The sequence below is a fragment of the Ictidomys tridecemlineatus genome, chromosome 10 (genome assembly GCF_052094955.1).
Source record: "Ictidomys tridecemlineatus isolate mIctTri1 chromosome 10, mIctTri1.hap1, whole genome shotgun sequence".
NCBI classification, from domain to species: Eukaryota; Metazoa; Chordata; class Mammalia; order Rodentia; family Sciuridae; genus Ictidomys; species Ictidomys tridecemlineatus.
Window position 1 is genome coordinate 54,579,493 of NC_135486.1, and position 13,898 is coordinate 54,593,390.

The following is a 13,898-nucleotide window of genomic DNA, read 5'->3' on the forward strand; positions in this document are numbered from 1 at the left end:
CAAAACATTCCATAAAGAGAAAATGAAAAACACAATGAAAATCAGCAAAGGGAGGTATTACACTAAAGGAAATACTAATCAATGGAGAAATCAAGTCAAGTTAAATGCCAAAAATAAAAAAATATGACTAGTAATACAAATTAGACCTCAATAATAACCCTGAATGTTAATCACCTATACTTACCATTCAAAAGACATAGAATGGCAGATTGGATTTTTTAAAAACACCCAACAATATACTGCATTTAAGAGACTCATCTCATAGGAAAAGACATCTACAGACTGAAGATGAAAGGTTAGGAAAAAGACATACCATTCGCATGGACTATGGAAACAAACAGGGGTTTCCATCCTCATATCAAATAAAGTAGACTTCAAACTAAAGTTAATCAAAAGGGATAAAGAAGGACATTTCATACTGCTTAAAGGAACCATATATCAATAAGACTTAATAATTATAAATATATATGCCCCAAACAATGGAGAATCTATGTTCATCAAACAAAGTCTTCTCAAGTTCAAGAGTCAAAAGAACCACAACACAATAATTCTGGGTGACTTTAACACACCTCTTTCACCACTGGATAGATCATCCAAACAAAAGCTAAATAAAGAAAGTACAGAACTCAATAATACAATCAATAACTTAGACTTAACAGACATATAAAGAATATTTCATCCATCAACAAGTGAATACACTTTCTTTTCAACTGTGCATGGATCCTTCTTTAAAATAGGCCATATATTAAGCCACAAAGCAACTCTTAGCAAATATAAAAAACAGATACTATTCTGCATCATAAAAGAATGAAATCAGAAATCAATGATAAAATAAAAAACAGAAGCTACTTCAACACCTGGAGACTAAATAATATGCAACTGAATGAACAATGGGTTGCAAAAGACATCAAAGAGAAGATTAAAAAATTCTTAGAGGTAAATGAGAACACTGATACAACATATCAAAATCTCTAGGACACTATGAAGGTAGTACTAAGAGGAAAGTTCATTGAATGGAGTTCATTTCTTAAAAGAAGAAAAAGTCAACACATAAATGACCTAATATTATATCTCAAAGTCCTAGAAACAGAAAAACAAATCAACACCAAAAGTAGTAGAAGACAGAAAATAATTAAAATCAGAGCTAAAATCAATGAAAATTTAAAAAAATTGAAAAAAATTGACAAAACAGAAAGTTAGTTTTTGAAAAAATAAACAAAATTGATAAACCCTTAGTCATGCTAATGAAGAGAAGGAGAGAGAAAACTACTAACATCCGTGATAAAAAAGGAAATATCATGACGAATAGAAATTATTTTGAAAATTTGTACTCCAATAAAATAGAAAATATTGAAGGCATTGACAAATTTCTAGAGGCATATGATTTGCCCAAACTGAAAGATGATATACACAAGTTAAACAGATCAATTTCAAGCAATGAAATAGAAGATGCCATCAGAAGCCTACCAACCAAGAAAAGCCCAGGACAAGATGGATACACAGCTGAGATCTACAAGACCTTTAAAGAAGAACTAATACAAACTCCTAAATTATTTCATGAAATAGAAAAAGAGGAAACACTTTCAAACACATTCTATGAGGCCAATATTATCCTGATTCCAAAACCAGACAAAGACACACAAAAAAAGAAAACTTCAGACCAATATCTATAATGAAAAAATTCTCAATAAAATTCTGGCAAATAAAATACAATAACATATCAAAAAGATAGTATACTATGATCAAGTGGAGTTCATTCCATGGATGCAAGGTAGATTCCACATATGGAAATCAATAAATGTAATTCATCACATCAATAGACTTAAAAATAAGAATCATATGATCATCTCAATAGATGCAGAAAAATCATTAAACAAAACACAGTACCCCTTCATGCTAAAACACTAGAAAAACTAGGGATAACAGGAACATATCTCAACACTGTAAAAGCTATCTATGCTAAGCCCAGGCCAACATCATTCTAAATGGAGAAAAATTGAAAACATTCCCTCTAAAAACTGGAACAAGACAGGAATACCCTCTTTCACCACTTCCATTTAACATACTCATGGAAATTCTAGCCAGAGCAATTAGACGAAAAAAATTAAAGAGATATGGATAGGAAAAGAAGAACTCAAATTATCACAATTGACAGACAATATGATTCTATACTTAGAAGGTCCAAAAAATTCCACCAAAGTCTTCTATAACTAACAAGTAAATTCAGAAAAGTAGCAGAATATAAAATCAACACCCATAAATCAAAGGCATGTCTGTACACCAGTGACAAATCCTCTGAAAGAGAAACTAGGAAAACTACCCCATTGAGAATAGCCTCAAAAAAAAAAAAATTAAATGCTTGGGAATCAATTTAATGAAAGAGGTGAAAGACCTCTACAATGAAAACTACAGAACACTAAAGTAAGAAATTAAAGAAGACCTTAGAAGATGGAAAGATCTTCCTTGTTCTTGGATACGCAGAATTAATATTGCCAAAATAACCATATTACAAAAAGCACTATACAGATTCAATGTAACTTCAATCAAAATCCCAATGACAGTCCTCATAGAAATAGAAAAAGCAATCATGAAAATTACCTAGAAAAATAAGAGACCCAGAATAGATAAAGCAATCCTTAGCAAGAAGAGTGAAGCAGGTGGCATCACTATACTAGACCTGAAACTATACTACAGAGCAATAGTAACAAAAACAGCATGGTATTGGCATCAAAATAGACTTGTTGACCAATGGTAACAGAATAGAGGACATAGAGACAAACACATAATTACAGTTATCTCATATTAGACAAAGGCACCAAAAACATATATTGGAGAAAGGATAACCTCCTTCAACAAATGGTGCTGGGAAAACTGGAAACCCATACACAACAAAATGAAATTAAGCCCCTATCTCTCTGCACAAAATTCAACTCAAAGTGGATAAAGACCTAGGAATTAAACCAGAGACTCAACGCCTAATAGAAGAAAAAGTAAGCCCAAATCTTCATCATGCAGATTAGGCCCCAACTTTCTTAATAAGACTCCTATAGCACAAGAAATAAAACCAAGAATCAATAAATGGGATGGATTCAAACTAAAAAGCTTCTTCTCAGCAAAAGAAACAATCAGTGAAGTGAGTAGAGAACCTACAGAATGGGAGCAAATCTTTACCACAAGCACATTAGATAGAGCACTAATCTCTAGAATGCATAAAGCACTCAAAAATCTTAACACACACACACACACACAAAAATAACCCAATCAATAAATGGGCCAAGGAACTGAACAGACACTTCTCAGAAGAAGATACATAATCAATTAACAAATACATGAAAAAATGTTCAACACCTCTAGCAATTAGAGAAATGCAAATCAAAACTACTCTAAGATTTCATCTCACTCTAGTCAGAATGGCAGCTATTAAGAATACAAACAATAAGTGTTGGATGTGGGGAGAAAAGCACACTCATACATTGCTGGTGGGACTGCAAATAGGTGTAGCCAATAGGAAAGCAATATGGAGAATCCTTGGGAAAACTGGAATGAACCACCATTTGATCCAGCTATCCCACTCCTCGGTTTGCACCCAAAGGACTTAAAAACAGCATACTACAGGGACCCATATCAATGTTTACAGCAGCACAATTCACAACAGCTAAACTGTGGAACCAACCTAGGGATAAAGAAAATGTGGTATATATACAATGGAATATTATTCAGCATTAAAAGAGAATAAAATCATGGCATTTGCAGGTAAATGGATGAAGTTGGAGAATATTATGCTAAATTAAGTAAGCCAATCCCAAAAAACAAAATGCTGAATGTTTTCTGATATGAGGATGCTGATCCATAATGGGGATAGTGGGGGGAGCATGGGAGGAATGGAGGAACTTTAGATAGGGCAAAGGGGAGGGAGCGGAAAGGAGGGGAAAAGGGGTATAGGAAAGATGGTGGAATGAGATGGACATCATTACCCTAAGTACCTGTATGAAGACACAAATGGTGTGACTCTATTTTGTATACAACCAGAGGCATGAAAAACTGTGCTCTATGTTTGTACTATGAATTGAAATGCACTATGCTGTCATATATAACAAATTAGAATAAATAAATAAATATTTAAAATATAGACATTGTGTTTCTCAGTTTTAAAAATGTTATAATAGGGTCTGGGATTATAGCTCAGTGGTACTACCTAGCTTGTATAATGCTCTAGGTTCCATCCCCAATATTAAAAAAATGTAATAATAATCACAATATAGTCACCATATTAGACTAAGGAGAAGGATAGTTTAAAATATTCTTACTCAAATCCAATCTCTAGCTTCAACATCCTCACTTCTGACACAAGATCAGTTATGTCTACCTATTAAGGTGGTCTTAAAAGTTACATAAGATATGACATGATGGTGCTTTGTGAACTGTGAGTCTATGATGATGAATATGACCTTCAATAGTAGTGTAAATCTTTCTGGTTCTATGACATGCAGTGACACTTATTCCTAAAAGAATCCATCTCTGATGCTGAAATTTTAGACACTCCCTCACTGATCCACCACCCTATGGACATGTTTCTTCAGAAGTTAGGCCCTTCCTCCTATCTGTAAAATGCCATGTGAAATGTGGCAACTAAATGAGATAATGCATTAAATTGCTAGGCATATTTAATACCTTGTCCCTTGCCCTGGAAGATAGGATATATGGTTAGCAGTGCTGCATCCACCTCTATTGTTTACTTACAAAGTTTGAAAGGAAAAGACTAACAGACATCCACCAAACTTCACATCCCTCCTTTTCAAAAGACAAAAACAAATAAATACATCCTGTTACTACAAATGTGAACAAAGCAAAGTAAGTTATAATCTATTTGCTTCATCTAAGAGGTGGGCCACTGTGCTGAAAAGTAACCCAGGCAGCATTTTTTTCATGTAAAGGTAATAAAATTTTCCTACAGGATGGTCCCCAGCTGTAGCCTTCTAAAAAAGGACCATTTCTAGTAAATTTTACTTAATAGTGTGGTGGCAGCTGTTTTTCCAGAAGGCCCTGATCAAGGCCCTGATCTGCCTGACTTCTTGTCCTCCAAACAGTTATGATGGACAAGGTGACCTGAAAAAGATAAACAATTTCCACAGCCACATGAAAAGGCTCCACCTTCCAAGGTACCACAGGACCTTCAGGCTCTTCTGGTCTCTGAATCCTTTTTCCTACCATAGAGACATCTCAGTACATATATAAACACTTTGGGATTTTCAAAAATATCAATATTCAAAGTCACAAAACATGCAGCCAGTACCATTTTTCATCTCACTTTGTTAGAAGTCAGTTTTCTTAGACAAGTTTCCATTTGAGGAAACACGGGCACTGACAGGTTGAGTACCTGTCTGAAAGCCACAAAGTCAGTCAGGTGTTTTGACAGGATCACAGCCTAGAGTTCTTTACTTTCATCTCCATAGTGAAATCATCAGGCCATCTCTTTTCTCATTATGGCATTATTTATTTTAGTGCCAAACTCAATGAATAGGCACAATAAAACACACAGTAAAAATTCATTTCTCCCCAGTGACCTAACAGGGAGTCAATAAATTGAACTTATTTCATGCTTCACAAAAAAAAAAAACAAGATAATATGAGTAGTTAAGGCAATTTATAAAGCACCTATATTTCAACCAGTTTCAGGTCACCAAACAATATACACATATAGACTTTTTAAAAAACTACTTGTAGTAAAAATGTTTTTTTTAAAACTAGGAGCTATTTTAAGTTAGACTCTTAGGGTTTTTTTGTCTGTTTATTTTGTGGTACTAGGGATTGAACCCAGGGGTGCTCTAACCCTGACTGACATCCTCACCCTTTTGTATCTTTTTTATTTTTTTATATTTTTAAATTGTAGATGAACGCAATATCTTTATTATTTGTTTGTTTGTTTTGGTGCTGAGGATCAAACCCAGTGTCTCACACATGTAAGGCAAGTGCTCAACCATTGAGCTACAAACCCCAGCCCCCTGTTTTTATTTTTTTGAGACAGGGTCTTGATAAGTTGACTAAGCTAGCCTTGAACATGCAATCCTCTACTTCAGCCTCTGAAGTCACTGGGATTACAGGTGCATGACACCATGATGCCCAGTTCAAGTTAAGACTCTTAGTAGTATATGCATAAATTTAGATATGTTATGTTTCAAAACCAAAACATAAATAAAACTTAGAATATATTTTTTTCTATCTTGAATAGACCAAAACAATAAAAATTGATTGGCATTAACCAAAAGTATTATCTTTATACCAAGTGAAAAATATTATTCTATCTGTTTATGTATGTGGTGTTGTTGTTCTCCCTTATGCACAGTAGACAAGTGTTCTATTACTGAGTTATATACCCAGCCTAGAAATGAAAACATTTAGAAAAATTATTTACTCTAAAGATTCTAGAGGACATTGAACAAAAATGAAGGTATGAGATTCTTTCTTTCTCCTTCCTCCTCTTCCCTCCTTCTCCTCCCTCCTCCTCCTCCTCCTCCTCCTCCCTCCTCCTCCTCCTCCTCCCTCCTCCTCCTCCCCCTCCCTCTCCTTCTCCTCCTCCTCCTCCTCCTTCTTCTTCTTCACCAGATATTGAACCTAGGGGCCTTTAACCCTTGAACCACATCCCCAGCCCTTTTTATTTTTTATTTGAGACAAGGTCTTGCTAAGTTGCTTAGAGCCTCACTAAAGTTGCTGAGACTGGCTTTGAGCTAGCCATACTCCTGCCTCAGCTTCCCAAGCTACTGGGATTACAGGCATGCACAATTGTATCCAGCAGGATATGTAATTCTTTTGGGTTATGAATTATTTTTCTATTACTGAAAGTATTAAAATACACTGAATCATCTTTTTGTTGAACCATAGGAGATTCCCTGAATTAGCTTGTGGCTGGACCAGGTAAATGGTAAGAACCATTCCAACTGTGAGTGCCTATAACTTGGAAGTGATGGAAAAGGTTGATCAGAGATTGCTGGGCCATTAATTTCCCTGTTTACCACCTGAGGATGGGGCTCAAGGGCCCCCACTATATTGTTTTATTCCCATCCCCTTCCCCTTCTCTCCACCTAGGGGTCAGTGACCCTTCCAACCCCACTAGAGTTGCCTTGTATTTGACAGAATCCACAGGTACTCAACTATTGTCCTGCTATGATACTCTTCAAAACCATTTATACAGAAAGTAGTTATTTAAAACTGTGATAGCACTTGCGTGTGTTATTGTTCAACTTATGGACAAAGACTTGTAGACAACTGCAACCCAGAACTCATTGTTCAGTATGAGTTTTGATACTTATAAGCAGGAATACTATATCTAAGATAGCTTAAAGTGATGGGATATTGATAAATGAAAAGGTTGGTTCTAAGATTAAGAAGTTAATAAAAAGCACAGGTCATAAGGAAAAAAAATTGTGTTGCAATAAAATTGAAGAAAAAGCTTTATACTGGGTTGAGATTCAGATTAAGCAAAAGAAGAGTAATAAGTACCTGATAATAGTGTTTGCTATGGTTTGAGTGTGCCCACAAGGGTGCATTCATGTGTTGGGATTGTGGTCCCCAATGTGGTGGTGTTGAGGGGTAGGCATCATCCTTTACTCTGGCTTCCTTTCATATTATGTGATCTCTCCTTCTTTACATGCTCCTGTCATTGTGGTGCATTCACTTTCAAATAATGCTACCAAGAGAAACTGACCAGGACTATGTTCTCTGAATTTTCAGCCTCTAAAACTTTGAACTAAATAAACCTCTTTCAATTATAAATACCTGACCACAAGTATTTTGTTATAGTAATGGAAAGCAAGCTAATACAGTATTGAATAAAAAGTGATCTCCCATGTCATAGTTACAACAATATTTCCTTCTTAAAATATTAGTTTTAAAAATTAGATCACAGCATAGAAGAATCACTTTGATGTAATACTGAGTGGAAAAGATAAAATATTCTGGTTGTGTTTTAAGTGATGGATTCAAGAAAGAATATTCCCCTACTTTTTTCTTTTTAATTTAATAAGCATGTATTTTTATAATGAACACTTTATAATAGCATGTAGAATGGTTATGATATAATTAGGCAAAAAAAGCAAGATATACAATTTTATGCACTGAATTGCATTAGAAAATTACAGTCATGTTAAAAACAGGTACACAAAAATTATAAGGAAGGAAGTGCACCAAAATACTAACAATGATTATATTAAAGTCATGAAATTGTTGGAACGGATATTTTTCTACTTATTTAAATTTTTGTATATAAATACTATGATAAAAATTTTTAAATGAAAAACTGTATCAATCTATTGTCATGATTTTTTGTTACATATGAAATACATTTCCTTCATTTCAAAGAGGAAAAATCGGTTTTCATATATTTCTCAGGGCCCTGTTTATCTGCTGCTGATGATTACTGCATTAGCATCATTTAATGTTTTTCTTCTAACTACAAATAAGCAATACTTACAGTATATTCTTTTATAACATGTCCCTCTCATTTCCCTAAATTTGCCTATTTCTACTCAGAAGGAATGGCTAGGAACCTTTACTAGATATCTCCAAAGTCCCTGCAATCTATAATTCTTTAATTACATCATCTAACATTAACAAAAATTAGAGCAGATCTAGTCCATTCTCCCACCTTTCCCAATGTAAAGATATATAGGAACAATAGCAAAATATTTCATATCACCAACTAGTAAGATACCCCTTCCTTTGATACCCCTTCCTTTCCTATTCCCTGAGAAAGGAAGGTAGATTGGTTAGATTGGTACAATCTAACACTGAATGACATGAAATCGTAGGGCTCACTGGGAACAAGAATGATATAATTCAGAGTCAGGCTGATGGAAATTCTTATTTCACAGAGATGTGGATTACATTGACCTCATTCTACGAACCAAAAGTTCAGTTCTGAAGTGCCAACCCAAACAAAAAACAAAAAAATCTCGGATACTTAACCAATTAAAAATGAATATAAACTGTGATTTTTAACTTCTTGGTTTTGAGGTATATCTTGTATGATAAATTATTTTTCATTCAAGATGGAAAAGTATAGGAGGTGATTCAGTAAAGTCATTACACTTTTTAACTAAGGAGTATCCATCACATTTTGACATCATAAGATTCTCAACATTATAAAGTTTACATTAAATCACTGATCAAATATGTACTTCTGAACATTTTTTGTGGGTTTTCTCATTTAACTAAATGAGTAAGGACTGAATACAACCTCAAATATTTAAATGTACATGTATTTAAATTTTTAATTGTCACTATTGTTAAAATGTTTAAAATTATCTTGAGCCAAATTAAATAGGATTTTTTTTTTCAGTTTTCTTGCTTCAGTATCCCTAATGTCTTCTACATGGTAAATGCACAATAACTATTTGCTGAATGAATGAAGACTACCTCACAATTTTAAATTAATCTCATTCATGCAAATTTGTAATTTCTGAGTCTATTAATCAGACCTATTATAAAAATTTTTCATCAAATGTCTCTGTAGTCCTTTGCAAGCCTGAATTTCCACATTTGCTGCTAGGTATAATACCAAGTCTTAAAAGCAGGCACTAATACCTGTGTTAAACATGTAAAGAAAACATGCAAGAAACAGAATTGCAACCAGAATATGATAAGGCATATAAGAAGCAGTATAGCAGGTTCATGAACCAGAATGTTAGGTTTTGTTCTAGATGCTAAGGATTTAATGGTATGCAAAACAGATAACCTTTTTGCCTTCAGGGAGTTTATATTTCAGAGGCCAGGGATGGAAAACAGATAAAAAAGATAATTTCTGATTGTGTTGAATACCAAAAAAAAAAAACAAAAACAAAAAAAAAAAACAACAACACAAAGGATTGGACTGCTAATCCAGACTTATCAGAATCTAGGCTACTACTCAGTATCAAAAGTTACTTATAATTTCAAGGATACATGTGCACAGGAGTACAGATGAAACATGGAGAAGTTCAGGATGCCAACACTGTCTCTAAGATTCTTTCTTGCCACATTAGGATGTGTTTTGACCCAAATTTAACTTATAAAGTCTCCAATTACTGTGAATACTTAGAGGAAGAACACCCAAATTATTAGTAAGAGCAACAACAAAGGGTATAAATAGGAATATGTTCATATATTCTAGAAACAGCAAGGAAGCCAATGGTAGTAATGACAGGCTGATCAATTAGGACCTGGGAAGCCATAGTAAGTAAAAGTACTTTGTATTTTTTTTTCTAAGTGAATTAGGAGCCTTAGAAGTAGAGTTCTAAGCAGTGGAGTGACATGTCTTACTTTACCTTTTTTAAAGGATCCCTCCTTAACTGCAATGTGAAGAGTGAACTGCAGGGGCCAGAGTGGGAGCACAGGACGCACTTTAAAGTCTACTTTAGTAGTTCATGAAGAAATGACAATGGCTTAAACTCAGATGATGGATATAGAAGTGGTCATATGAGGTCAGATTTATAATTTGAAGGCAGTAGATATCGGAAATTGCTGATATATCATACACTGGATTTTTAAAAAATAATCTAACTTTCTAATTTCTCTTTTTTTTTTTTTTTTTAGAATTTTTTTTTAATATTTATTTTTTCTTAGTTCTCGGCAGACACAACATCTTTGTTGGTATGTGGTGCTGCTGAGGATCGAACCCGGGCCGCCCGCATGCTAGGCGAGCGCGCTACCGCTTGAGCCACATCCCCAGCCCCCTCTAATTTCTCTTTTAACTATCAAATTTAGTCTAGTTGCATTTATTTTCTGCTATCTTTGGATTGACCAAATGTTCTCTAACTCTTTTATTTTCTATATCAACTTGTAAGGTATACATATAATTTGTACTCTATTGTAGTTAACCTTGATATTTAAAACATGTATCTTACATACTATAGTTGCCCAGTAAGTTACTTCTAATATTTAGTAATGCTCCCTCTTAAAAAGATTAAAAATTGGAGATGTAGCTGAAAGGTGCATGCACAACACGTATAAGGCCCTGGATTCAAACCCCAGCACTGCAAAACAAATAAACAAAACACACACACACACACACACACACACACACACACACACACACACACACACACAGATCATTTACTGATATCTCACGTAGATTTGTTATTTTTCTCCAGAGTATTAATATTGCTATTTTATGATTAATTAATCAAATATCAATGGAATTTCAGAGTTAAAGAGGCAAGTTGCGCATATACAGCTACTTCACTTTCTCTCAAACCTCACTAAAATTTCAGTAAATAAATTTATGTATTTATTTATTTACTTTCTCTTTGCAGAGTTGGGGATCAAAACTAGCATGCTAGGCAAGCACTCTGTCATTGAGCTGTATTCCCAGTCCAGTAAATAAATATTTTCTTAAACTTACTAAGGGAGAATAGAAAAGGATGCAATGAAAATAAGATTTTGGAAGCTGGAAAGCAGATGGATGAGTGACAGTGATCTACTAGAATCAGAAAAGGAAACCTCAAGCCAGCAGTGAGTAAAGAATTCTCACAAAGCATGGGTTGCTTCAAGAACCGGAGGTGACTAAGTAGGTTCTAAAATTAGGAGCACTAGCATAAAATCTGTTTGAAAAATGAACCCATAAATCCCCTCTCAGTTTCTCCCTGGGTAACCACCTCTCTCTCTGACCCAGCAGGAGTCTAGAGACAAATCCTCTGCAGAGTATAAAACAGAAGGTGCCTTAACTGGCAGCTAGGTGCTTTTGCTTCCCAGGCAGAAGACTAGAAGATTCTATTTTGAGAAATCAAGACTGCAAAAGAGAAAATTCACAGATTCTGATGTTGGTAAGTCCCAGAATACCCAAATGATGAAGTTTAACTTGACCATCTTCATGCTCAATTTGTTAATGAGCTGACAGCTCTGACACATGAAGAAAGCTACTAACAGAAAGAAAGATGAAAACAAATATGAATATCAACTTGAAGAGATTATACAAAGAGAAGAAAATTTTACATAAGCTATCACCAATATTTCAGAGATATGAAACCTCTGAAAAAGAAGCTATTGAAAAAAAGGGACTCTTATAATGTTTTGAACAACCAATAAAAAAAAAAGAAAAAAGGGACTCTTAAGAACAAAAACAAGCTACTAAAAATTAAAAATAGCAGAAATGAGAAACTCAATAAAAATATTGTAAGAGAAAGTTCAAGAAATCTACCAGAGACAGAAAGTTCAAGAAATCTAACAAAAAGAGACAGAAAAAAAGTAAATAATAAGAAATCTAGAAGAGTAGCCCAGAAGAACACAAATAAATAGTAGGAGTCCCAAAAGAGATAACAAAGAAAATGAATGGGTTAGTTAAAAATCATTAAAAAAAATCACAATAAAATTTTCTGGAACTAAACTATGTAAGTCTCCAAAAGTTTGAAAATGTCCACCAAGTATCTAACACAGATGGAAATGGATCAACCCAAGGTAAATCACTGTGAAATTTCAAACACTGGAGAAAAACAGATTGTCCAGCTAGAGGAATAGCTTCAAAACTCTTAATAAAGACCTTGAATGTGTAATTCTATCCCCACTAGCCAAGTCATTTTCAAACATACAAAGTCTGAAAATTTTACTTTCAATGCACTCTTTTTCCAAGAAGCTATCAAAGCATATGCACAAATGATACAGGAACTGGAAAGAGAAATCTGGGATATAAAGAAATCCAACTCTGAAGAGGAAAAATGAAAATTCCCTGGAATATCATAGGACTCCCAGAATGACAAGTACACAGGTACAGGGATTAACCATTCCATATTGAAGTTGTTTGAGTAAAGAGATAGCTAAATTAAGGACTATCACTACTAAAATCTCCTTGTCATGGCATCCTATTTTTACCCAACAGAATTCCAGGATAAACCTGGCCCAGTTCTTTTGGATCACTGACCTATTGTTATTATGTGCTGGTTGGTAGTTCTTGCTCAGTCTTCTATGCCTCACTCCTTGGCCCTGATGAGAACTTCTAATTCAGTTCTAAGTAACTTTTTACTTTAACCTAATTCTAAAAACTAGTAGATCATGGTGAACTTAGAAATAAAAAACACAGAGCAGCTAATTCCTTTGGGTTATTTTCTATGGAACATTCAACACCTCGTTCACATTACAGCTCTTTCTGATGATAGCTATGGCAGCCATGAAAATGTACCTCTTTAATCTCCACTTGAAGGAAATATAATCGAATGATGCCCCAGACATCATATTTGAGCCAAAGCCACACTTCCCATGGGCTGTTCCCAGACAATAATAGTGTGGCAGGGACACTAAAAAAGTCCTATGCCTGCAAAGGAAGACTCCTCTGCAGGGCAAGTCAGACTGAGGACTACCTGTTAAGCCTTGTTTTCTAGAACTGCTGCCAGATGTCTCTCTTCCTAACTAACCTTCCTTCCTTCCTTCATCTCTCCATCACAGGGATCAGACCACCCTGCATTCTGACACCTTACCCAGTTTCTACTGGCTCTGACATCCCCTTCATGGGTATTCTCTCCAATAAATTTCTTGCACATGTCATGTTTATTGTTTGCTTCTTACAGTACCCAAAGCATCGCAAGTGGTGCCAGAAGTAGTGTAAGAACACAAGCGTGAGATGGAGATCCAAGCCAGGTTTTTTCTCTGCTATGTAGCTAAAAAGGATGATGTCCTAAGTGGCAATTAGACCACTGACAGCCTCTGGCAATTGATTGCTAAAGATTTCAGCAAAGGTGACCTCTGAAAATTCCATGAAAAGGAATGTCCTTGTAGATGCCACAATTCAAGCATTTGAACTATAAGGGAAGAACAGTGCCTACAAAGCAACAGAGTTGGCTGTAGTTTACACTGATGCCCTGTTGAGGAATAATGAGAAATGGAGGGCCACTGTCAACAGACAAAGGATAGATTGAAAAGCATAAGGACTCTTCCGT

The 13,898-nt window shown here is 34.8% G+C and overlaps 1 protein-coding gene and 1 pseudogene across 6 annotated transcripts in view; one reads left to right on the forward strand and one right to left on the reverse strand.

The window, feature by feature from the left end:
* The window catches only part of Drc8 (dynein regulatory complex subunit 8), a 123,771-nt gene that overhangs the window by 17,151 nt on the left and 92,722 nt on the right, over positions 1-13,898 (reverse strand). The window lies entirely within an intron of this gene.
* Positions 7,214-7,320, forward strand: LOC120887737 (small nucleolar RNA SNORA40; annotated as a pseudogene).